This window comes from Nicotiana tomentosiformis, chromosome 4, assembly GCF_000390325.3.
Source record: "Nicotiana tomentosiformis chromosome 4, ASM39032v3, whole genome shotgun sequence".
NCBI classification, from domain to species: Eukaryota; Viridiplantae; Streptophyta; class Magnoliopsida; order Solanales; family Solanaceae; genus Nicotiana; species Nicotiana tomentosiformis.
Window position 1 is genome coordinate 41,396,425 of NC_090815.1, and position 24,140 is coordinate 41,420,564.

Below are 24,140 nucleotides of genomic sequence, written 5' to 3' on the forward strand. Positions count from 1 at the left end.
GTTGACAATAAACACACATGTAACCATCTCATATATGCATCTATAAGTGGTTCACATGATAAGTGAGTGGGCCCATATTCATCTTTTATATATATATTCTAGAATTCAGGGGTCTTAGTCCCAACTTTAGCTGGTATAATCAATTTATTATGAGAATAAGCAACACAAGAGAATTCCTGAAGAATCTTCTAGTTCTTCAGTATATGCTTATATGAATTCTCAAATAGCTCATTTAAAAATAGCAAATGAAAACTTCAACTTTATCATGGCATGTGCTATCTCTTAGTAAACTTCTCGTTTACTATGGCATAAATATTTGCATTAGTAAACTTCTGATTTACTGTGATATATGATATAGTACAAATAATAAGGCGGGTAAGTTCTCACATGCATATTATTTTACCCCCTAGATTGTGGAAACATGAAAATTTTCAATCTTCCAATTATTTATAGTCTCAGTATGATAGCCATTCGTATTAGTAAACTTTTGATTTATTATAACATATATTTTGACCACAATCATATAATATGAATGACAAATTTGCATATAAGCTCTTCGGGAGACTTCAATTTATTGTTCACAATCAAATATTATTCAGGCACTACTTGTGTCATGTATCTTCTAGACAAACAATTAGCTCTTCAGGAGCTTTTGATAAATTTTATACTACCAAATATCTCTCAGACACTTCTGGTATCATGAGAGAAAATTTCTTCAAAATGACATAAACAAAATAAATATGATAGTAAACATCACTATCAAAGCATAACTTTTATTTATGTACAACAATTATATAACCATACTATCTACTATAAACAATAAAAATTAAAATTTTTACATTTCTACAGATTTATCACCGATCACATGACTTGTTTCTCCTTCCGGGAGTACAAAATAATCAGCTACATCCAAATGCATGAAGTCTAAATTATCTTCAGAAATAAAATTTGGTTCAGTATTTTTCTCTGTCTTCTTCAGGGAGGCTTGATACATCTCAACCAGGTGCTTTGGCGTACGACATGTACGTGACCAGTGCCCTTTTCCTCCATATCTATAGCATGCATTTTCTGCCTTTGCTTCTTGCACTGCTTCATACTTTTGTTCCTTCCTTTTTCCACTTTTAGTGGTGAGGAGGGTTATTTGGTGCATTATTATTACTATGATTAGAGTTTCTTCTCCGACCATGGCCATGACTATGACTGGGGCCACGTCCTCTTCCACGCTTAGCTTGGTGAAGGTTCGTCTCATTCACTTCAGGGAATGGACAAGAACCAATAGGTCGACTTTCATGATTTTTCATTAATATCCCATTATGTTGCTCGGCTACAAGAAGATGTGAGATAAGTTCAGAATACTTTTTGAATCCCATCTCTCGATATTGCTGCTGCAGGAGCATATTCGAGGCATAAAAAGTGGTGAAAGTTTTCTCCAATATATCGTGATTAGTAATATTATCATCACATAATTTCAATTGGGAAATAATTCTGAACATAGCTGAATTATACTCACTGATAGATTTAAAATCTTGTAGCCTTAGATGAGTCCAATCATAACGTGCTTGTGGAAGAACGACCATCTTCAGGTGGTTATATCTATCTTTCAAATTATTCTACAGTATGACTGGATCTTTAATAGTGAGATATTCCATTTTCAAGCCTTCATCAAGGTGATGGAGTAGGAATATCAATGCTTTGGCACGATCTTGGTTTGATGCTTGATTTTTGTCTTTGATGGTGTCTGCCAGACCCATCGCATCAAGATGAATTTCAGCATCAAGCACCCAAGATATGTAGCTTTTGCCCGATATATCCAGGGCTACAAATTGAAGTTTAGAAAGATTTGACATTATATAGAAAAAGAAAGTTTGTACCTCTGATACTTTCTAAGTATTTGCTCGAGATGACAGAGTCTCGTGCTGATAACATGTTATAAAATAAAGACTGTTAAATAAAGACAAGTATAGAGAAAAAATGATATATTATTCAAACTTCAAACTTATATTCATAATGAACTGAAATCTTCTCTATTTATAGAAGAAAGCAAGCTGCTATGTAAGCTGCTTCTGCAAGTTGCTACTGTACCAGATATAGATAATCTTCTACCTGAGGTAATGTTTATCCGTAATGGAGTACCGACACGATAAGCTCATTGTACTATATATAGATAATCTTCTACCGGAGGTAATGTTTATCCATAATGGGGTACCGAAAGGATAAGCTCATTGTATCAGATATAGTTAATATTCTACCGGGTGTGATGTTTATCCATAACGGGATACCAAAAGGATAAGTTCATTGTACCAGATATAGATAATCTTCTACCGGAGGGTGATGTTTATCTATAACAGGGTACTGAAAGGATAAGCTCATTGTACCAGATATGGATAACCTTCTACCGGGGGTGATGTTTATCCGTAATGGGGTACCGAAAGGATAAGGTTCTTCATGAGACTTATTTCCAATAGAGTACTAAATAGATAAACATATTTACGGCGGAGTCTCATATAGATAAGTTTCTTCAGAAAACTTATTTACAACGTAGTACTAAATAAATATCCATAATATAATATATTTATAACAAGATACACGCTTTTCTTCTCGCTTTGACGCGTGCGTGCTTAGCAAATTTTACCGCGCCTGCTCTATTTTTCTCTGTGACTTTCTCCTTTGTTCTCTTCATTTGTTAAAAAATCCCAACTATGATACAAAAAAAGATGGAAAATGGTCAGATAGTCTGCATAAAGCCCAATTTGTTTTCAAGGTGTTTTTGAATTTCGTAAAATCAACATAAAACTACAATATGATTTCGAACAACAAATCAACAAGAACCCAGAAATAAAATAATCACAGTCATATATAACGAAAAAAGATAGAACACTAAACTAACCTTTCAACCATGTGATTATGCCAATTGAGCAACTACTGAACTGTAAAAACCCTAAATTTTTGTTACGACGACGATGCATACTCTGATCAGAAGAATTAAACAACAGGTACCTAATTTTTCCTATTCATGTTTTCCAAATCTGCATTACTGTCAAGTTAATAGCTATTTCATATGTGATACAACTAATGTAGCTCATTTCATATAGTTAGCAGAATCTGAAGCCATTCAAATTTCTATTGATTAGAATGTTTAACAGGTCATCCATCGAAGAAATTTACTTACCCGATAGCCACTGCTGCGTCCAAGTAGTATCTAGCTTAGCTGCTTATAGTATAGCTGTCAATTTATAAAATAGTTGCCTGAATGATTTCTTCATATACTATATTGTGTGTTGTATAATCGTTGTTGCTATCATTTCTTTTTACAGAATTTGAGTTTTTTGCTCGTGATAAAACACCATAAAGCTAACCATGTGAAAAAATAAGTTACCGTAAATAAATTCCGACAAAATCTAATGTTTGACCTTGAGCTTCATTTATAGTCATAATAAAACATAATCTAATAAGAAATTGTGGTCTTTTAAAAGGAATAGGTAGTTTTTCGTCTTGTGACGATAACAACGGTATTCTCGGAATAAATACATGTGCATCTTTTAAATAACCGCTTGCAATTTTAGCACTTATAATATTCTTTTCAAAATTATAACATATAAGTCGTGTACCATTACATAAACCTTCGCATGGATTTAAATTCCGCAATAACATAACAAAATATTTTTTTTTCAAAGTTAATTTATACAGAGGTAAACCAGGAGGGTGTAAGCTATGCAAGACCTTCATATTGACTTTGATCATTTGTTTCAATAGTTTCATCAAATGCATATGTTCTAGAATCACCCAAAAATTGAGTTATGAGCATATAATTTATTTCATCAACGAAATCATTTTTTGTTGTCAAAATAACACGAGAAGTCATAAAAGACATATCATAAGAAATGTATACAAATTTGGACAAGTTACTCTAAATAAAAGATTTAACGATTCTTTTTCACTAATAAAAGGAATAACAAAACATTCAGGAATTTCAATCTTACCTTGGCAATTTATTTTTTCTTTTTCGCTCCCTATCTTCATCGAATATTCACAAAAGGTAGATCTGTTCTCGCTCGCATATTTACTGATAATCACAATTTTTCAAGTTGATTCGAGATGTCAGAACATAGCAAACTTTCTTTGACTAAAATCCTCTTTTTTCCGCTGCGAACAAGGAAGAGTTTGTCTGAAATTACCATCAAAGACAATTTTTCCACCAAACAATATCTTTGTATCCATTAGATCTTCCAATAGTAAATCAAAAGCCTCTAACAATTGTCTTTTGGCCATTGATACTTCATCCCACACGATGCAAGTGAACTTATCCGGAAACAAGGGCGAAGCTAGAAAGCAAGCTACGAGTTCGGCCGAACCCAGTAGCTTTTGTTCAAACCATTTGTCTTAAGAAATTCATCGAATATGTATAATTTATTAATTTAGAACCCAGTAACTTAAACAAATTAAATTCCCGATTTTTTTTCCTGTTGTACCCTTATCATTAACTACTCATTCACCAAATCATTTTTCAAGGCTTTTGAAAATACTATCATTATTATGTGTAAAATGATAAAATACATACTTCATATATTTTTTAAAAAGAGTGCAAAGTCAAAAGTGAACAATTAAAAGTGAACGAAGGGAGGACTTTACACATGTACACTCTTTAGTGACAACAAATATAAAAGATTATAAATTGCAACTAAATATTTTTCTTAACAGAAGAGCAAGAATCTTTAAAGTCAAATGCTATAATTGGGAGCAAGTGTTTATTTAATTTTTCAGTTGAAACTAACAATTGACAAACTTCAAAGTGACACAACCGACAATAGACAAACTATCACACAGTGAGGCGGGCCCATATTATAAGGAGAAAAGTTGTGCCTTGTGAAAGCGAAAGTCATTCATAAGGACATAAAAGGCAATAACCTGCCAAAAGAGAAAAGTGAAAAGTGAAAGTGTTGATTCCTCGTAATTTTACTAAACAGTTTTCACATGTTATGAATTTACTTTTGTAATTCTTCCTATATAGAATAATTAATCCGTTTAAGTGGAAAAGGTATTCGATTTACTTTTGTTTATTTCCTGTTAATATTTTGGGTCTTTCTTAATTAGGACCGAATTACTTAACCCTTTTCTTACCAAATCCAGATTCCTAAGTAAAGTTGGTTTAGGATTTGTTTGTAAGTTGAGTTGGTTTAGGATTTGTCCTCAGCTATAAGAGTAGGGGTTGAGACCACGCTTTAGTTATGGTGTTTTAACTTCAATACCACACAAGAGGGGGTGATTTGTGTGGTGTCCAATTTTTCGCGTGCACAGATTATAGAAAGATCCGGTTCTTCTATGTATTCCTTATATTACTATTGCGGAATAATAAATGCAGAAATTAAAGAACACAAAGATTTTTACGTGGAAAACACCTGGCTCAAAAGGTGAAAAAATCACGACCTCCTTCCCAGTAGGATTTTTCCAAACTCTCCACTAAATCACTGAGCCAAAAAATTGCATTTACAAAATACTTTTGTAAACCTAGGATTAACTCTAATCTCGTTGTGGCAACCAATCTCTAACTGCTGCGACAACTTCAAGTTAACTCTAACTTGAAAACTCTGAGTACCTATTACAATTGCCTCTAGATAAAGCTGAAAGGTACAATATGAAAACACCTACTACAATTGAACTAGAATAAAAGACATACACTTGGAGCTGGTTCTTCTATCTGGTTCATGTAGCTTCAGGTTCGCACACCTGAATCACACACGAACTGCTTGCAAAATGCCTTGCTATTTTGCTCTCAATTCACGTTTAACTTCTACTTTTGTGCATCACCTGTAGAATGAGAACATCCTGCGATTTATAAAGTTAGTAGAGTAGAAAATAACTAGAGTTCTAATGCTACTCTTCCTTGGTGGAAGAGTTCTAGTTGATCTCAACCTCTAACTCCGCCCTTATCTTGGATAGTGTTCTCTTTGATTAAGGAGTCCTTCTCCTTATCAATTATGCAACCCTTTTCGATCAGGAGATATTAATTAGACCAAGTTAAGCTTATCTCCTTCACGTGCATCCCATATGCTCGAATCTGCCCGTGTCTATGCACACAAGGGATAAACTTAGTTCATGCATGCTTCATGCCTGAGCTTCCTTTGTTAATCTTCAAAACTAACCTTCGCTTAGGCCAATAAATTTCCCCTTTTTGATGATGAAAAACTCTGTGCTTTTCATAAGCTTAGGCCTTGTTTCAACTTAACCCAACATCAATACAACGTTAGAACAATTTTCACTTATCATAAAGGACCATGTTCATTAGGTTATAAACATGACTGTTCAAAGTGTAAAGCACAATCTTTTTTTCCCTTTCGGCATTATCAAAAAGTTGCATAAAAAATATGAGATAACCAGATTTTAAAACTTACTCATGGCCACTGGGGCTACTTCAAATGCAATCATGGATTAATCATCATAGATCAAGCTAAGAATTTTAACCATCAAAGAAATATAAACAAACAGTTAGAGCAAAAATAGTGAATTTCATTGATGATTGATACGATTCTTCCACAAAGCATAAAAAAAATAAAAATACTGAAAACATGAGCAAACAAAAAAAAACATCCCAAACTGGGTCACTGAAAGGTCTACATTGGGCTAGGAATTTAAGATTTGGAAGAACTAGGTGCTTGATTTTTGGCTTGGAGGAGTTTTAGCATATCCTGAAGAATGCCACCATTCTTCTCCTTTTCTCTTGCCAGCTCAGTTCCGAGAGCATCTCTCTCAGTCTCTACCTCAGCCAACCTTTTTTTCAGCCCCTCAATCTCAGCATCCTTAGCGCCACTTTCTTGCACCAAGGCTCACACCTTGCTATTCACTGGTGCCTTCTTAGATGAACCAGGTTCTTTAGGAGAGACATGGACTTCATAGTCACAAGCAGGCAACGTATTTTCCCCAAAATGATCCTTGCTTGTACCAACCTCCCTTTCTTCTTTGGATTATAACTTTCAGTCACTCTCTTCAGTAGGTCTGCGGGGGTTTCCTGTTCAGATGAAACAGGTTCATCTATATTTTTTCTAAGTTGAACCAGCCCTTCAGCGGCTTCGCCAGACCCACTTCCCCATATTTTCTTTACACTCTCCCTATTCTAGTATATTTTTCTCCCCAAATAACCATTGCACTTGTGTTTTTGGTTAAACTCACAGGAGTGGGTGAAGAATTAACCACTCTTTTACCCTTTCTCCTCACAGCACTTCGAACACCCTTGCTCCATTTTTCTTTTTCTTTTTTATTTTTACCACCAATTCTTCCAGACTCTATAGTTTCAACACCTGCTTTAGACCCTACTAGTACAAACCTATTCTCCAAATTTGTACCTGTTCAATTTCATAAGAAACCGTTTCTTCCCCCTCAGTAGCAGATTTGAATGATTCATCAGATTTCTAGGGTTCTTCTTCCTTACCTGCTTTCAATTTTTCATTTATTTTCTTGATTTGTTCTCTCCCCGCAACAACCTTGCGAGCAAACATCTTTACTCCTTTCTTAGAGGTTGGGGTGGTGGAAGGGATGCTAATGGGTATGGAAGTCTAATCAAACTGAATTTCAGTTTTGAAAAGACTTTGGAGTGTATCCCTAAAATCTAGATACTTTAATTCGGTTGGGACTCTTTTGAACAGAACTGGTTCACTTGTAATGGATAAGTCCAAAAGGAGTTTGGAATTAAGTAGGACTCTGCTTATGATCCAAATATTATTATTTCAAATTATGCAGAGTGTAAAAAATATACCGTGTTATCTTGATGAACCAGGTTCTTCACTGATAATTCTCTTGTGTAAGTCTAAATTTGCCAAAATAGAGAAAATATCATTAGAGATTAATGAGTCATTTTAACACATGGCACAAGAGTATACTATTGAAAGTATGAGTCTGAACAAAAATTAATCTAATTATATACACATTTTCAGATTTTCTAACCAAAAAAGCAATTTCTTTTTCATTTTTGTTCGTTGTGAATTCTGAACTGATCCTTTTAGGTGATCTTAATCATCCCTAATTCTAACCTGTTCCTTTCAAAGTGATCTCTACTTAGGGCTTTTGTGAAGATGTCAGCTATTTGCTTGTCAGTAGCATAAAATTCCACAGTGATCAACCCCTTTTCATAGTTATCCCTCAAAAAGTGATGCCTAACATCTATGTGCTTAGTTCTCTTGTGATGAACCAGGTTCTTGGTCATACTAATTGCACTAGTGTTGTTACAAAAATGGGGATACAACCAACATCAATTCCAAAGTCCATTAATTGTTGTTTGATCCATAACAATTGAGCACAACATGAGGCAACAACAACATACTCAGCTTCAAGAGTAGATAAGGCCACTGAATTTTGCTTTTTAGTAGCCCAAGACACAAGACATAAGCCAAGAAAGTGTGCCATACCTGAGGTGCTCTTTCTATCCATAAGAAAACCTGTATAATCAGCATTAACATATCCCACACGATTGAAATTACTACCTTTTGGATACCAAAGACAAAGCTCAGTGGTGCCTTTTAGATATCTCAAAATTCTCTTGACATCAGTCAAGTGAGACTCCTTCAGGTTTGCCTGAAATCTTGCACAAAAGCCTACATTAAAAACAATGTCAGGTCTACTAGTAGTGAGATACAACAATGAGCCAATCATTCCCCTATACAACTTCTGATCAACAGATGAACCGGGTTCATCTATATCCAACTTTGTAGCTGTTGCAATAGGAGTGTCAATTTCTTTAGAATCTTCCATTTTAAATCTTTTAAGCAACTCTTTTACATACTTCTGCTGATGGATCATAGTTCCATTTGAATTTTGTTTAATTTGTAAGCCTAAAAAGAAATTAAGCTCACCCATCATGCTCATTTCAAATTCACTCCCATCATGCTCTTCCATATGCTCATTTCAAATTCACTCCCCTTTACTTAACTTATCAGTTGTTGCTCCAAAGATTATATCATCAACATATATCTGAACTACCAAGAGATCTTTACCTTTTTCTTTCAAGAATAAAGTATTGTTAATTTTACCTCTCTTCTAGTCATGTTCAAGCAAAAACTTTGATAATCTTTCATACCATGCTTTTGGCACCTGCTTGAGCCCATAGAGTGCTTTGTCAAGTTTGTACACATGATCAGGACTTTCCTTGCTTTCAAACCCCGGAGGTTGCTTGACAAACAATTCTTCCTTTAGATAGCCATTGAGGAAGGCACTCTTGACATCCATCTGGTAGAGAATGAATTCCATGTAAACAACAAAGGCTATAAGGAGTCTTATTGCTTCCAACCTTGCAACTGGAGCAAAGGTTTCATCATAGTCTATGCCCTCCTCTTGGCTATATCCTTGAACCACCAATCTTGCCTTGTTTCTTGTAATTGTTCCATCCTCATCAAGCTTGTTTATGAAGACCCATTTTATGCCAATTACTGATATGTCCAAGGGTCTTGGTACCAGATGCCAAACTTGACTCCTTTCAAATTAGTTGAGTTCATCTTGCATTGCATTTACCCAGTCTGCATCCTGCAAAGCCTCAGCAATATTTTTAAGTTCAATAAGAGATAAGAAGGCATCAAAAGTACAAAGATTCTTTAATGAAGATCTGGTTTTGATTCCATAGGTTGGATCGGTAATTATGTTCTCTATGGGATGAGAACTTTGATACTTGTAAGGTTTCACAACCAGCTGGTTTCCTCTTGATGTTCCTTTAGTGTTTTGTTGCTGTGGAACAAGTTCATGGACAAGTTCCATTGAGGTTTGGGTATCATTTCCTCTTTGTTTTGTTCCCCGTGTCATGTTGCTCTGGGTGGAAGAACATGTTCCTTCTTCCAGTGCACCTTCAGTCTGGGCTGTGGTTTCATTTAAGTTTATTACCAGCCCAATTGCTTCATCATCATGTTCCCGTCTCTCAGAAAGAATGTTAGTTTCATCAAAAATCACATGAACACTTTCTTCAACGCACATAGTTCTTTTGTTATATACCTTATATTCTTTACTATGTGAAGAATATCCCAAGAATACTCCTTCATCACTTCTGGGATCAAACTTGCCTAGGGAGTCTTTACCATTGTTGTGCACAAAGCACTTGCATCCGAATGCCCTAAGATGGATATATTTGGTTTTATCCCTTTAAGTAACTCATAGGGAGTCTTCTCAACAAGAGGTCTAGTCATGCACCTATTTATGATGTAGCATGCAGTATTTACAGCTTCTGCCCAGAAGCTATGGGGAAGTTTACTAGAAAGAAGCATAGTCCTAGCTATATCTTCAAGTGTCCTATTCTGTCTTTCAACTACTCCATTTTGTTGTGGAGTCCTAGGAGCAGCATTTTTAAATTCAGTGCCATGATCAGACCTAATTGATGCAAGTTGATTACCTAGTTGTTTCTGAGTTTTTCTAACAAAATAAGTGAACTTGTCAAATGCGTCATCTTTAGATATTAAAAACAACGTCCAAGTATAACCTAGAGTAATCATCAACAAGCACCATCACATATCTTTTACCACCTCTGCTTAATATTCTCATTGGACCACAGAGATCCATATGGACCAGTTCTATCGTCCTGGTGGTGCTTACCACTTTCTTGCATTTAAAAGAGGATCTTACCTGCTTCCCCCTTGCACAAGCCTCACAAACTTTGTCTTGCTTGAACTTGATGTTAGGCAGTCCTATCACCAAGTCCTTGGAGACTAATTTATTGAGTTGACTTAGACTTGCATGTCCAAGTCTCTTGTGCCAAAGGAGGGTATCATTGTCCAACACACTTAAGAAAGTGAGTTCATTTTCTGACAATGTGGACAGATCTACAATATATATATTGTTCACTCTTTTTCCCTGCAAAACAATCTTGTCAGTGGTAAGATTAATCACAAAGCATTTAGTAGAGGTGAATGCTACCAAGTTACCTCTATCACACAGTTGTGATACACTAATTAGACTGTATTTTAGGCCGTCTATCAAATAGACATTCTCAATCGAGTGAGAGTCAGTCTTACCTACCTTACCAACCCCAATGATCTCACCTCCATTTCCAAAGGAGACATTACCTCCTTTGAGGTCCTCAAGTGAAAGGAACTGGTTCTTGCTTCCTGTCATGTGCTTTGAGCAGCACTATCCATGTACCATATTTGGCTTCTCCCATTCACTTAGACCTGCAAAAGGAAATCAGGGGTTAGTCTTAGGAACCCAAACTAGTTTGGGTCCCTTTCTATAGGCAAAAGGATGAATCAAATTCTTTTTAGCCTAACCTGGCAACCTATTTTTCCCTTGAACAAACTTTTTGTTCTTTTGACTAGCCTTTTCTTTTGCAGTACATTCACTTTTATAGTGACCAGTCTTACCACAATGTGTGCAAATTTTGTTCTCAGGAAGTGTGAGATACTTGCTTTTGGGATCCCATTTAGGGAGCATATTCCCAAAGTCAATTCCTCTTCTATTGCTACTGTGATGTTCCTGTAGCCATGACAGTGAATCGGAGGACCTGTTCCATTTACAAGTTCTGTCTAGTTCATGCTTGACCTTGCCTAGATCCTCTATCAAAATTCTTACCTGCTCATCCTTCTTATACAACTCATCTTTTAGTTTACCTTCATTTTCTTCTAGAGTGAGTTGTGTGCAATCAGCTATCTTCTTACTTGTTCCTAATTTCAATTTTAGGTTTCAGATCTAAGTTCTAGGACATTTGATTCAAATTCATGAACCTGGTTCTTTAGTGCAGTGTTTTCACTTACAATCTCACTAACTCTAAGTTCTAGGTTCTTACACTTTGCTTTTAAAATCACACATTCCTTAGACAACTATTTCTTTTCATTGTTTATATCCTCAGATTTATCAATAAAATCTAGAAGTAACTTAGATAGCCTTTCTTTAGACAAAAACTTAATCTTGTCTTTTAGATGGATTATACTTAATTCAAATTCCTTATCGGATTCTCCAATTGCCATAAGTGCTTGTTCATCTTCATCTTCATCATCTGAGTCCTCATCTGAGCTTTCTCCCCAAGCAGCAACCATAGCCTTTGTTGATCCTTTGTTCTTCTTGGGATGAACCTATTCCTTCTTTCTGTTTCTTCATTCAACTCTTTCCTTCTTCCATTCAATTTTTCATTGAGGGCAGTTCTTGATGTGGTGATCAGTCTTACCATACTTGTAACATCCCTCATTGGTTTGCGTTTCAGGAGCCTTTGGTTTGCTGTAGCTTCCACTTCTTGAAGGACACTTTCCTCTCTTTAGATACCTTTTGAAGTCCTTTGTGATCATAGCCATTTCATCATCTTCTAGATCAGAACCTTCAGTGATTCTGAGTGCCAGGCTCCTTTCCTTCTTGGGTGCATCCATCTTCATGGTTTGTCTTCTAAGTTCCTAAGCAGTGAGATTTCCAATTAGCTCATCCAACCTAAAAGTGGCAATATTTTTTGATTCCTGAATGGCAGTGATTTTTCTCTCCCAAGTAACTTGTAGAACCCTTATCAAAATCTTCTCAACTCTGTCTTCTTTAGAAATAATCCTTCCAAGAGACTTAAGTTCATTTGTCAATGTGGTGAACCTTGTATACATCTCTTGGATGGTTCCCCCTTCCTTCATGGTAAAATTCTCATATTGAGAATATAGTAGTGTTCCTCTAGACCTCTTCACTTGAGGTGTTCCTTCATGGGCCACTTGCAAAGTGTCCCAGATTTCCTTGTGGGTTTTACATTTATGTGATTGTATCTTAAAGCTAAGTGGGGGAGACCACCGTCTACGATTGGGTCCGTTGTGTGGTTAAGGATCGATTTTTTGCAAGTGGATTATGAAAGGGACTTGGAGTATTTCTATGTTAGCACCAGGGGTTTGAGGTGCGATGTTAGAGAGATGGAAGTAGACAACTTCAGATTCATAGGGGATCTTTCAGAATGGGTGTATCAGTTGGAGATGCTATTGTGCGCATAAGGAGGGTATGCGATGGTTCATGGGTATTGAGACGATGTGGTCTCGTGAATTGGGTCACTTAGAATGATTGTTGTTGGGTTTCGTTATGTTTTGAATGAAGCTATTATTATTTCTAAAGCAATTCAAGAGTAAATTGGAAGAAGTGGGGTTGGTTAGTAATGGTTTAAATCGACATAATTGTGGCAATGATCCATTCCTTCGGCGTGTTAAGTTATACAAGTGGTTTCTGGTTGTACGTGCAGGCTTGACATCCACCATGATTTGATTGATTTGGGAGGTATATGATTCAAATATCCTTGTTATGTATAAATGGTTCCCGAAAGAGTTATGGCAATTTAGACCACGACTTGAGGTTTGTATTTTTTTACAGTTATGGGAATTCAGTTGCGTGTTGCAATGGTTCTTCTGAAATGAGTTAAGTGAAAGGTTTCTAGCCAATGAAGTGTTCATTCTACTAGTAGTTCAAGGCATCTGACGAATTCTTTTACTCTCGCATAGCTGTATTATAGGTACAGTGAGAGGCATGTGAATTGGAAGTTGAGGATCAAGGTTGTGGCTCGGTGTTGATAAGAATGTCACGAGCTTGGATGAGCAGGGAAGAATTCAGGTGTTCAGAGTAAACGGGCATTATCTTAGTGTCACTTGAGAATGGTGTTCTGTGGAAGATGCATTGACTACTGATTTGCGGATTCTTGAATTACTTTACAGAATTTGTACGGCTGGAGGTGTAGATGTGCAGGCCTTGCTACCTTAGTGCGGAAGGTCGTGGGATTATAACCCACGGGAAAATTGTATAAGTGTGACATGTTAGTCACTTGATTGTTAAGGATTGAAACCAAGTATGGAGATTAGGGTACTATCGCTAATGTGAGAGTTTATGCCTGAAGGGCGCTCTATTCCTTTGGTTGTGGACTGCGGTAGTTTGTTTCGGATTGGACGACTGCTCTTATGTGTCATGAATAGGGTTATTATGGGATCCTTGGAAGGTTATTAGCCCAATATGGGATAAGCGGAATCAGCTTGAGGTCCGTTAGTAGATTTACATCAGATCAGATATGTTCATTCAGCATAGTACTGCTTATGGAGGAGTCTTCGAGCGTTGGATGTTATTCCCGTTTTCAACTATTCCATGTAATACTCTATTGTGCCAGGTGGGTTGTGAGACGACTTGATTATTCGCATGTGTGTTGTGATCCTATGTAGCTTGTGGTGTTGTATGAGCACGATGGCTCTCGAGATACAGGTCATTTATTGCACCTTAGTCGTGCTTGGATTTTTGTAGCGTATGGTGCTGTCCGTCTCCCCAGAATTTGTATTATGCACTTGGCGTGCTTGTGGCCGACATTCGGGCATTTCGTAAGTATAAGCATTTTGGCTTGATGGGTGTTTCCTTATTGGTTGTTATGTGTAGATCGGGTGGCACGCCACCACGGTTACATTGTTTGGATCGGGAGGCACGCCACCATGGGTTGTGCGCCGCAACGATGTCATGCTTGAATTGGGTTGCATGCCGCAACAGTGAGATATTGAGTACGGTTCCCTATACTTATTTTTGTGTGTCTTGTTTCTCGTTTTCGAGAAAGGTTTATAGCATCCGTTGGCCGTTTTATTCGTACGCGGGCTGGGTAGTTCCTTATCTGAGTTCATTCTTCCTTATGAGTCATATTCAAGTTGTAGCTTGTTGGCGCTTTGATGGTGTTGTATGAGATTTTAGATGGTGTTTGAGGTGGCTTATTGCCCGATCAACTTGTACTGGGTGAGACGAGATTATTGGACCTGAGATCAGTGCGATCGAAGTTATGTAGGGCATATTAAAGTGAAAATATCGTTATTCAGTTCAGAATGAGGTAATGGTTCTTGTCAGGAGGAGAGTGTCACGACCCAAAACTAACCCCTGTCGTGATGGCGCCTATCGTGGAACTAGGCAAGCCGACTCATTTCCCAAACAAAATAATATTTTCATTTTAAAGATAATTTCAAGGTTATTTAACATAAAAACCTTCGTAAAGGAGTTCCAATCAAAATAACAATGTGGAAGGAAAAGCCCGACATCGGGGTGTCACTAGTCATGAGCATCTACTACAATCTGTCTAACAATATCAAGGCTAACTCAGCCTGGAAAATAGCTAAATACAACTAGAGGCAGATAAGAGGGAGAAGAGCAGGGGCTGCGATCGCCAAACAGCTACCTTGCTATCTCCAAGAAAATCTGCAACCAGAACACTCAATAACCGCTACCGTGACCAGCTACACCTGAATCTGCACAGAAGGTGCATGGAGTATCGTGAGTACGCCAACTCAGTAAGTAACAACAATAAATAAAGACTGAGCAGTAGTGACGAGCAATAAAGCATATAACATTCATATCGGGAAATCTCAGTAAAATACCACATGCTTTTAAAAATCAGGATTTGAATCAAAACATCTCGTTTAATCCAGTTCCAGGAAAAATCATTTAAAGATATTTTTCAACAGTTTTCAGACATAAGAAAAATACAAAGGTGAGCAAAAATGATGAAATCATAAACATCCCCTTGGGCAAAACATCACTCATAAACAGCCTCTCGGGCAAACCTCACAGTCACTCGTGTCACTCGGGCATACCTCACAATCACTCTTGCCACTCAGGCATACCTCACAATCACTCATGCCTCCCAGTCACTCAGCACTCGGCACTCGACACTAGCACTCAGTAGGTACCTGTGCTTACTGGGGGGTGTACAGACTCCGGAGGGGCTCCTTCAGCCCAAGCGCTATAATCTGCACGGACAACTCACGTGCCATAATGAAAAAGTATGTTGCAGGTGGGCAGCCCCGATCCACACTCATCCTCACAAATCAGGCCCTCGGCCTCACTCAGTCATAAACCTCTCAAGCCACTCGGGCATTTCAGTAAAATAGGGCATTCGGCCCAAAATATTTATATGCATCAAAATAGAGTCATAAAACTGAGTTATGCGGTAAACAAGTATAAACATGACTGAGTATAGATTTTCAATCGAAAACAATGAGAGGATGGTAGGAAACATCCCCTAAGGGTCCAAACAGCACTGGCGCAAGGCCCAAACATGGCATTCAGCCCAATTTATAGAAATTCTTTCTAAAACATATAAGTATCATATGGTTTCAACAAAGTATGCAACTTTACAGTTGCTACGGGATGGACCAAGTCACAAATCCCCAACAGTGCACGCCCACACGCCCGTCACCTAGTATGTGCGTCACTAAAAATAGTAGAATGATACAAAATTTGGGGTTTCATACCCTTAGGACTAGATTTACAATCGTTACTTACCTCAAACCGGTCAAATCTCTACCCCGCAATGCTCTTGCCTCTGGGCTCGGCCTCCAAATGCTCCAAATCTATTCACAATCAGTACAATACCATTAATATACGCTAATGGAATGAATTCCACAAGAAAAGCTTCAAAATTAGACCAAAACCCGAAATTGGCTCAAACCCGCCTCTCAGGCCCACGTCTCGAAATTCGACAAAATTTACAAAATTAGAAAGCTCATTCACTCACGATTCTAATCATACCAAATTCATCAAAATCCGACATCGTTTGGTCCTTCGAATCCTTAAATTACTTTCCAAAGATTCCAAGTCCTAACCCCTCATTTTCACTAATTACCATGATTAAATAACGGAAAATCACCATATATACAAGTATTAGGGCTCAAGTAACTTACCTCAACAAAACCCCCTTGATTCCCTCTTCAAATCTCTCCCAAAAGCTCCAAAAACCGAATAGAAATGGTGAAGAATGCACCAAAATCGCGAAGGGTTCTATTTAAGGTTTCTGCCCAGGTTTTTCGCACCTGCGGCCATTTTCTCGCACCCCACGCAACCGCACCTGCGCAACTCACTTAATCCCCCAGCTTCCGCACATGCGGACACCTTTCTCGCATCTGCGGTCCCTGGTGCGCATCTGCGAAACCAGCCCAAAATTCTCATCTCTGCATCTGCGCTCAAGGCCTCGCACCTGCGGGCTCGCAGATGCGGCCAATTCTTCGCACCTGCATTCCCAGCCTTGGCCCAGCATTTCCCGCACCTGCTCACTCACCACGTGCACCAGCGGCCTAGCACCTGCGAGGTTTTCTTCCGCAGGTGCAAAAATAGCAGTAGCAGCAGCTCCAGCTGAAAATTCCAACTTCGACAAATCCGTTAACCACCCGGAATCACCCCGAGGCCCTCGGGACCTCAACCAAAAATACCAACAAGTCATATATCAACATACAAACTTAGTCGAATCTTCGAATCACTCAAAACAACATCCAATCATCAAATTACCCTCGGATTCAAGCCTAAGAACATCTAAATTTCCAAATTCGGCAACCGATGCCGAAACTAACCAAACCATGTCCGAATGACCTCTAATTTTGCACACACATCATAAATGACACTATGAACCTACTCTAACTTCCGGAATTACATTCCGACCCCGATATTAAATTTTCCACTGCCGACCGAAATCGCCAAATTTCCAATTTCACCAATTCAAGCCTAATTCTACCACGGACCTTCAAATCACATTCCGGACGCACTCCTAAGTCCAAAATCACCTAACGGAGCTAACGGAACTATCAGAATTCAAATCCGAGATCGTTTACACATAAGTCAACATCCGGTTGACTTTTCCAACTTAAGTTTCTACTTAAAAGACTAAGTGTCTCAATTCACTCTGAAACCACTCCGGTCCCGAATCAACGAACTAGTCATAACATAATATAGCTAAATAACACAAAAAGAAGTAGAAATGAGAAAAATGAGGCTATAACTCTCGAAACGACCGGCTGGGTCGTTACAGAGAGACTCCATGATCTATTGAATTGGCAGGTGGTTATGAGTTTTACACATCTATTTCATCGTGGAAGTATTGCGAGAGTTGGGACATCGCTTATATGTGTTATATGAGGTGTATTGGGGGCATCATATTCGTGAAATTTCAGATATTGTGGTCGGAGGATGCTATTATGGGCAGGCGACTTGTGTGGTGCATGGTATGATTTCAGCATAGGTGCATGATCATATTTTGGAGCAGTGTGTAGTAATTGATACAGTGTTCGTATGTTAGAATCAAGTCTCGCAGAGAATTTTGGATGTTGAAATTTGGTTCTAAGGCTTGTTAGCTACGGTTATAGGGAGGATATTCAGTCAAGCTCGAGCTAATGTGCTCACGTAGGTTATGGCAGCACAGAGAGGTGCACGAGGTGTTAAAACAGTGATTTTGGACAACTCCGGAACCGTTCTTGGCACATTCGAGCATGAATGTATGTTTAAATGGGGGAGAATGTAACGACCAGTCGTTTTGAGCTCTAGCGCGTCATTCAACATTTGAGGACTTGGGTAGCTTTACTTCATGTATTATGACTTGTACGCGCAGTCGGAATTGGATTTTGGGAAGTTCGGAGTTGATTCGAATGAAAAATTCTCATTTCGGAAGCTTTAAGTTGGAAGAGTTGACTAAGGTTTGACTTTTGAGTAAACGACCTCGGAATCGAAATTTGAAGGTTCCAATAGGTTCGTATGATGATTTTGGACTTGGGCGCGTGTTCGGGTTGATTATCGGATAGTCCGGAAGTGTTTCGAAGCTTATTATGGAAAGTTGGCATTTTGAACGTTTTAGAATTTTATAAGTTTGGTTCGAAGTGTATTTTGATGTTACCGATGCCCATTTGAGGTTCTGAGCCTTGAAATGGGTTCGTATTGTGATTTATGACTTGTACGTAAAGTTTGGCGTCATTCCGGAATATTTAAGTGAAATTTAGACGAGTTCATCGAAGTTTGAATGTTTGGAAGTTAAAAAGGGGACTTGATCGTCGATTCATAGTTTTGATGTTGTTTGGTGTGATTTAAGGCCTCGAGCAGGTTCGTGTTATGTTTTGGGACTGGTTGGTATAATTGGACGGGCTCCCGGTGACCTCGGGTATGATTCAGAGTGGCTTCAGACTGTTTCCCCTTTGTTTGTGATTGCTGGTTTCTGGTGTTTGGGTTGTTCATCGCGATCGCGTAGATAGGCTCCGATCGCATAGTGTTGACTGGGAGCTGGCGAGGTTGTTCTTCACGATCACAGGGATACATTCGCAATCGCGGAAGGCATTGGTCTGAGGCATGAAGGTTTGGCCTTCGCGTTCGCGTAGGCTGATCAGACAGAGGTTCGCGATCGCATGGTTGTTGTAGCGTTCGCATAGGGGAAATCTGGGGCAGCTGAAGTTGGCCTTTGCGATCGCAAAGGTATTCCCGCGATCGTGAAGAGGAAAGGTCTGGGCAGATTATTTTAAGCCGGGATTTTCCTCATTTCACTCATTTCTCTCTTGGTTTGGGCGATTTGTGGAGAGCTTCAAGTGGAAGTTTTCATCATCTATTGCAAGGTAAGTAATTCCCACATATTGTTCCCTAATTACATGGATTCTATAAGGATTTTAATATAGAAATTAGTAGAAATTGTGAGATGTTGAAAGAAACTTTAGAAATTGATATTTTTAGATTTTTACCACAAAATTAGACATGAAATTTGGAATAAATCATATATTGAGTTCGTGGCATCATGGGTAAAGTTTATCTTCGAAAATATTTGGAATCCGGGAACGTGGCCCCGAGGGTTGACTTTTCGAGCAGAGTTGAGAATCATTATAAATTGTTAAATTATACGTATTGGAGTATATTTTGATTGATTTGCATATTGTTTGACTAGTTTCGGATCGATGGACATTGGTTTGAGGTGTTAGAGAGGCGTGAGAGCCGGTTATAGAACTTCGGAGCGAGGTAAGTCTCATCTCTAACCCTGTGAGGGGGAATTTACCTTGTAGGTATTATATTCTTATGTGCTACATGTTGTGGGAGCTACACATGTATGAGGTGACGGGTGTCCGTGCGTATGCTAGAAATACTGATTATGTTCGGGTAGACTTAGGCTCACGCTATGTTATAATTTTACTATTTGAGTTATCTTTGCTAATTTAATTCTTTTATTTCGCGTTACGACTTGAGACTAGACTTGCATAGGGTGATAGACTCGCTATTTAGAGATTTGACAAGCTACTTGATAATCCGCAGAATAATTTGTGCTTCCCTCATGGATTTCTCCCGTGTTGTGCATACTCATTGCAAACTTTTCTTAAATTCCATAACTCACACGTATATTCGTGACTGGGGTCAAGGACCAGTTAAAGCCTTTTATTCTAATGGGATCGAGTCGTTCGCCTCGGTAGTATCATATTCTCATGGGAGCGTGTTATTTACCTTGGCAATATAATAAATGCATCTATGGTTCGTGCCGTTCGACCCTTGGCAATGTACACATTATTATGGGATAGAGTCGTACGCCTCGGCATTTCTATAAATACTCTTATGGGACCAGGCCGTTCGCCTCGGCAGCGTCGTGCGTAATATTTGGCAAGAAGCCATCGTATCCATGAGTTTTCTTGATTTGAGTTGTGACGATCTATCTGGTGGGGACCGTTTTCCATATATACTCTGGTTGAGGAGGTGACCGATAATTGAGGGCTTGCATTTACTGTTTAGAGGAGGATCGTACCCATGCTTAAATTTGTTTACACTGTTTTTACCATGCCTCATACTTATTTACTCTCTGTTGTACTTGGTTTATTGGACCACTAATAAGTGTCGATGTCGACCTCTCGTCACTACCTCTCCGGGGTTAGGCTAGATACTTACTGGGTACACGTTGATTTACGTACGCATGCTACACTTGCTGCACTTTTTATGAAGGTATATATATATATATATATATATATATATATATATATATATATATATATATATATATATATATATATATATATATATATGTTTCTGGTGGTCTTTTGGGCGGAGAGGCACGGCTATTGCGGAGACTTTACGGTGAGCTGCATTCCATATTACAATCCGCAACATACAGAGTCTCCATCATAGTTATTTATATTATCTTATCTAATTTGTAATCCAGACAAATGTTGTATTATTATTGTACTCTTTAGTAGATATTCATGCACTTGTGACACCGGGTTTTGGAGGTTCCTACTGTATGTTCATTATTTTAGTTCACATAATTATTATCATTTCACCTTATAATTTATATTTTATATAAAAGTTGAAAATAAAAATCACGGATTTTCTGCGAGTAACAAACCTTACCCTACTTATTTAATGGGATTCATGATTTCAAAAATAATAAAATGAGTGACTAAGTTGATTAAGCACCATTGGCTTACTTGAAGGCAGCGTTAGGCGCCATCACGACCTATAGTAAATTTTGGGTCGTGACAACCCCACACCATAAAGATCAAATCTTTATACGAAAAAAAAGAAATGGGTGAAGCGGTCACCTATAAACATTTGGCCCTGATTCAAGTTAAGATAAATTTCCAGTTTTCTTCCTATCCCTCATCTTACTCTAGCTCTATCAGCTGCCACACACTATAAAGATCAAATCATTATACAACAACAAAAATAACAACACAAATGACAATGCCTCAGTCCCAAACAAGTTAGGAGTAATGTGAGGAATCATCATAAATTAACTAGTTTTACGCTGCCTGCCAAAGAAAGGTCGAGGTAGGCCAAAAAAAACTTGGGGGAAGTGATTAGGCGGGACATGGCACAACTAGAGCTTAATAAGGACATTACCCTTGATAGGAGGGTGTAGAGATCGAAGATTAAGGTAGTAGGTTAGTTGGTAGTCGAGCGTTCTCCCTATGTGTGCTCAGTTCGATAGCATTAGTGTTAGTATGATATCTCTTTATTCTTAGATTGTTATTACTACTTGGTGTTTACTTGCTTTCTTGGCTTCAGTTTTCTTGTTTTATCTTGTTGTTGTTAATACTTGTTTCCGTTACTTTTTTTCATTCTTTTTTAGCCAAGGGTCTATCGGAAACAACTTATCTGCCTTTCAAATTAGGGGTAAGTCTGCGTACATCTTACCCTTCCCATACCCCACTTGTGAAAATTCACTGAATTGTAGTTCTTCTTGTTGTTTACACGGGCGGCCAACCAAAGATCAAATCTTTATATAAAAGATTTTAAAAAATCAAGAAACGGGTAAAGGGGGCCACCTGTAAAAAGTGAGTCTTGAATCAAGTAAAGTAGCAAGAATGTCAAGTTTTTTTATATCCTTCATCTTACTCCAATTATCAACTACCAAACACCATAAAGATCAAATCTTTATACAATAACAATAACGTATCAATCCCAAACAAGTTGGGGTAATGCTAGGATTCATCATGAAATTGATTTGTTTTATGCGGGCTGCCAACCAAAGATCAAATCTTTATATAAAAAATTCAAGAATCAAGAAATAGGTAAAGTGGCCACCGGTAAATAGTGAGCCTTGAATCAAGTTAACAACGAATTTCAAGTTTTTCCCTATCCCTCATCTTACTCTAGCTCTATCAACTACCATACACCATAAAAATCAAATCTTTATACAATAATAACAACACTTGAGTCCCAAATGAGGATTCATCATAAAATTGACTAGTTTTACGCTGGCAACCAATCAAAGATCAAATCTTTATATAAAAATAAAATAAAAAATCAAGAAATGGGTGAAGTGGGCCACCTGTAAATTGTGAGCCTTGAATCTAAGTTAACAAGATTTTCAAGTTTTTTTCTATCCCTCATCTTAGTCTAGCTCTATCAACTACCATACACCATAAAAATCAAATTTTTATACAATAATAACACAACGCTTCAGTCCCAAATAAGTTGGGGGTAATGTGAAGATTCATTATAAATTGATTAGTTTTACGCTGACAGCCAACCAAAGATCAAATCTTTATAAAATAAAAAAAAATCAAGAAATGGGTGAAATTAGTAACCTGTAAACAATGGGGTCTTGAATTAAATTAGGGTCATAAGACCTCAAGGGTGCCTCCATCATATCATGAAGTTGTTCATTAGATAAGCAGGGGAGTGCAGCCTTAAGCTTTGGAGCAGTTTCAAATTTGAGCTGAGATTGACGTCTCAAAAGTTGAGCGACATACACATTTGTGAGACCTGTTTCTTGTGCTATCTGACCATATGTTTTGCCAGATTTTTGTTTCTCTGCCATAACTCATAAGTGACGCCACCATGTTTGCTTTCTCCATTTTTTAGATTCTATTATATGCTGCTAATAGAAGAGGGATTGTGGATATGTATAGCTATAGGCGATGAATGATGATTAGTTTTTGGGACCCAATTATCCTACTTTGTAAAGTCCAATTTGAATTTTGGCTTTGACTGCCAATTGGACTTTTTGGTTTTTGTACCCAAAAAAACGCCAATCAAAATAACGCAATTTCATGTTAGATTATGTTTTTCTATCACTATGAATAAAGCACAAGGTCAAACTTTAGATTTTGTTGGAATTTATTTACGAGAACCTGTAATTTCATACGATCAACTTTATGTTACCTTATCAAGAGTCAAAATTTTAAATTGTGCGAAATTATTGATCCGACCATCCACACCAACTAGCCATAACGAACATTCTACATCTAATATTGTTTATGATGAAATCATTAAGAAAGCAGCTGCCTGATGTTTTTGACCTAGGATTCTCCACATGTCCTTTGCTCTTTCCCTCTCTTATTATCCTGTGTACACAGTTTTCTGAATTTTTTTAAGGTTCTCAGTTTTATATCTAAAGTTTTTTCATGATTAGTCCTAATTTTCAGTTGTTTCAGCACTATCACAAACTTCAATTTCAGACCTGAGGGGATTGAGGATAATATCTTATGGACAATAAGATAAAAGATTTTTCGAATTTTATTAAACAGACATTACATTCTGCGATCACATTTCCAATACTTAAGGTTAGTCCTTTCATGCAAATAGAGCAATCATGTTATCGTATTAAAACTGTTGTTCAACACCCAACTAAAACACTCCCAGTTTGAGCACCAGCTTTGTCGTGGAGTAGAAATATAAAGCCACCTTCGCCATCCAAATACTCTGAGACCTTATGGTTACCTTTATGACCAGGTAAATTATGGTTCTTTCTGTAGCTTCTTCTGCATTGCTTGCTCTCAATTTTGGGTCTTAAGAAGAACTTTCAACAGACTGATGATCATACTTACTAATGCAGAAACGTGTGTATTTGATCCTGAAATATGCTGCCAAGAGTGAACATGCAATTATTTTAGTGAACGACGTATCACATGACTGCACCAAAAGAGGCTTTTAGCGGCAATAAATTTTCTTTTTAGCGGCAATAGTTATTGTTGCAAAAATATTTACCGGCA

At 37.7% G+C, this 24,140-nt stretch overlaps 1 long non-coding RNA gene across 1 annotated transcript; it reads right to left on the minus strand.

The window, feature by feature from the left end:
- Window positions 1–14,882: 14,882 nt before the first annotated feature.
- LOC108943190 (uncharacterized) lies at window positions 14,883–23,081 on the minus strand. The gene is made up of 2 exons (XR_011415757.1): window positions 22,734–23,081; window positions 14,883–15,170 (listed from the first exon to the last, which is right to left on the minus strand). It is a non-coding gene; the product is annotated as an uncharacterized lncRNA (long non-coding RNA).
- Between the last annotated feature and the right edge of the window lie 1,059 nt (window positions 23,082–24,140).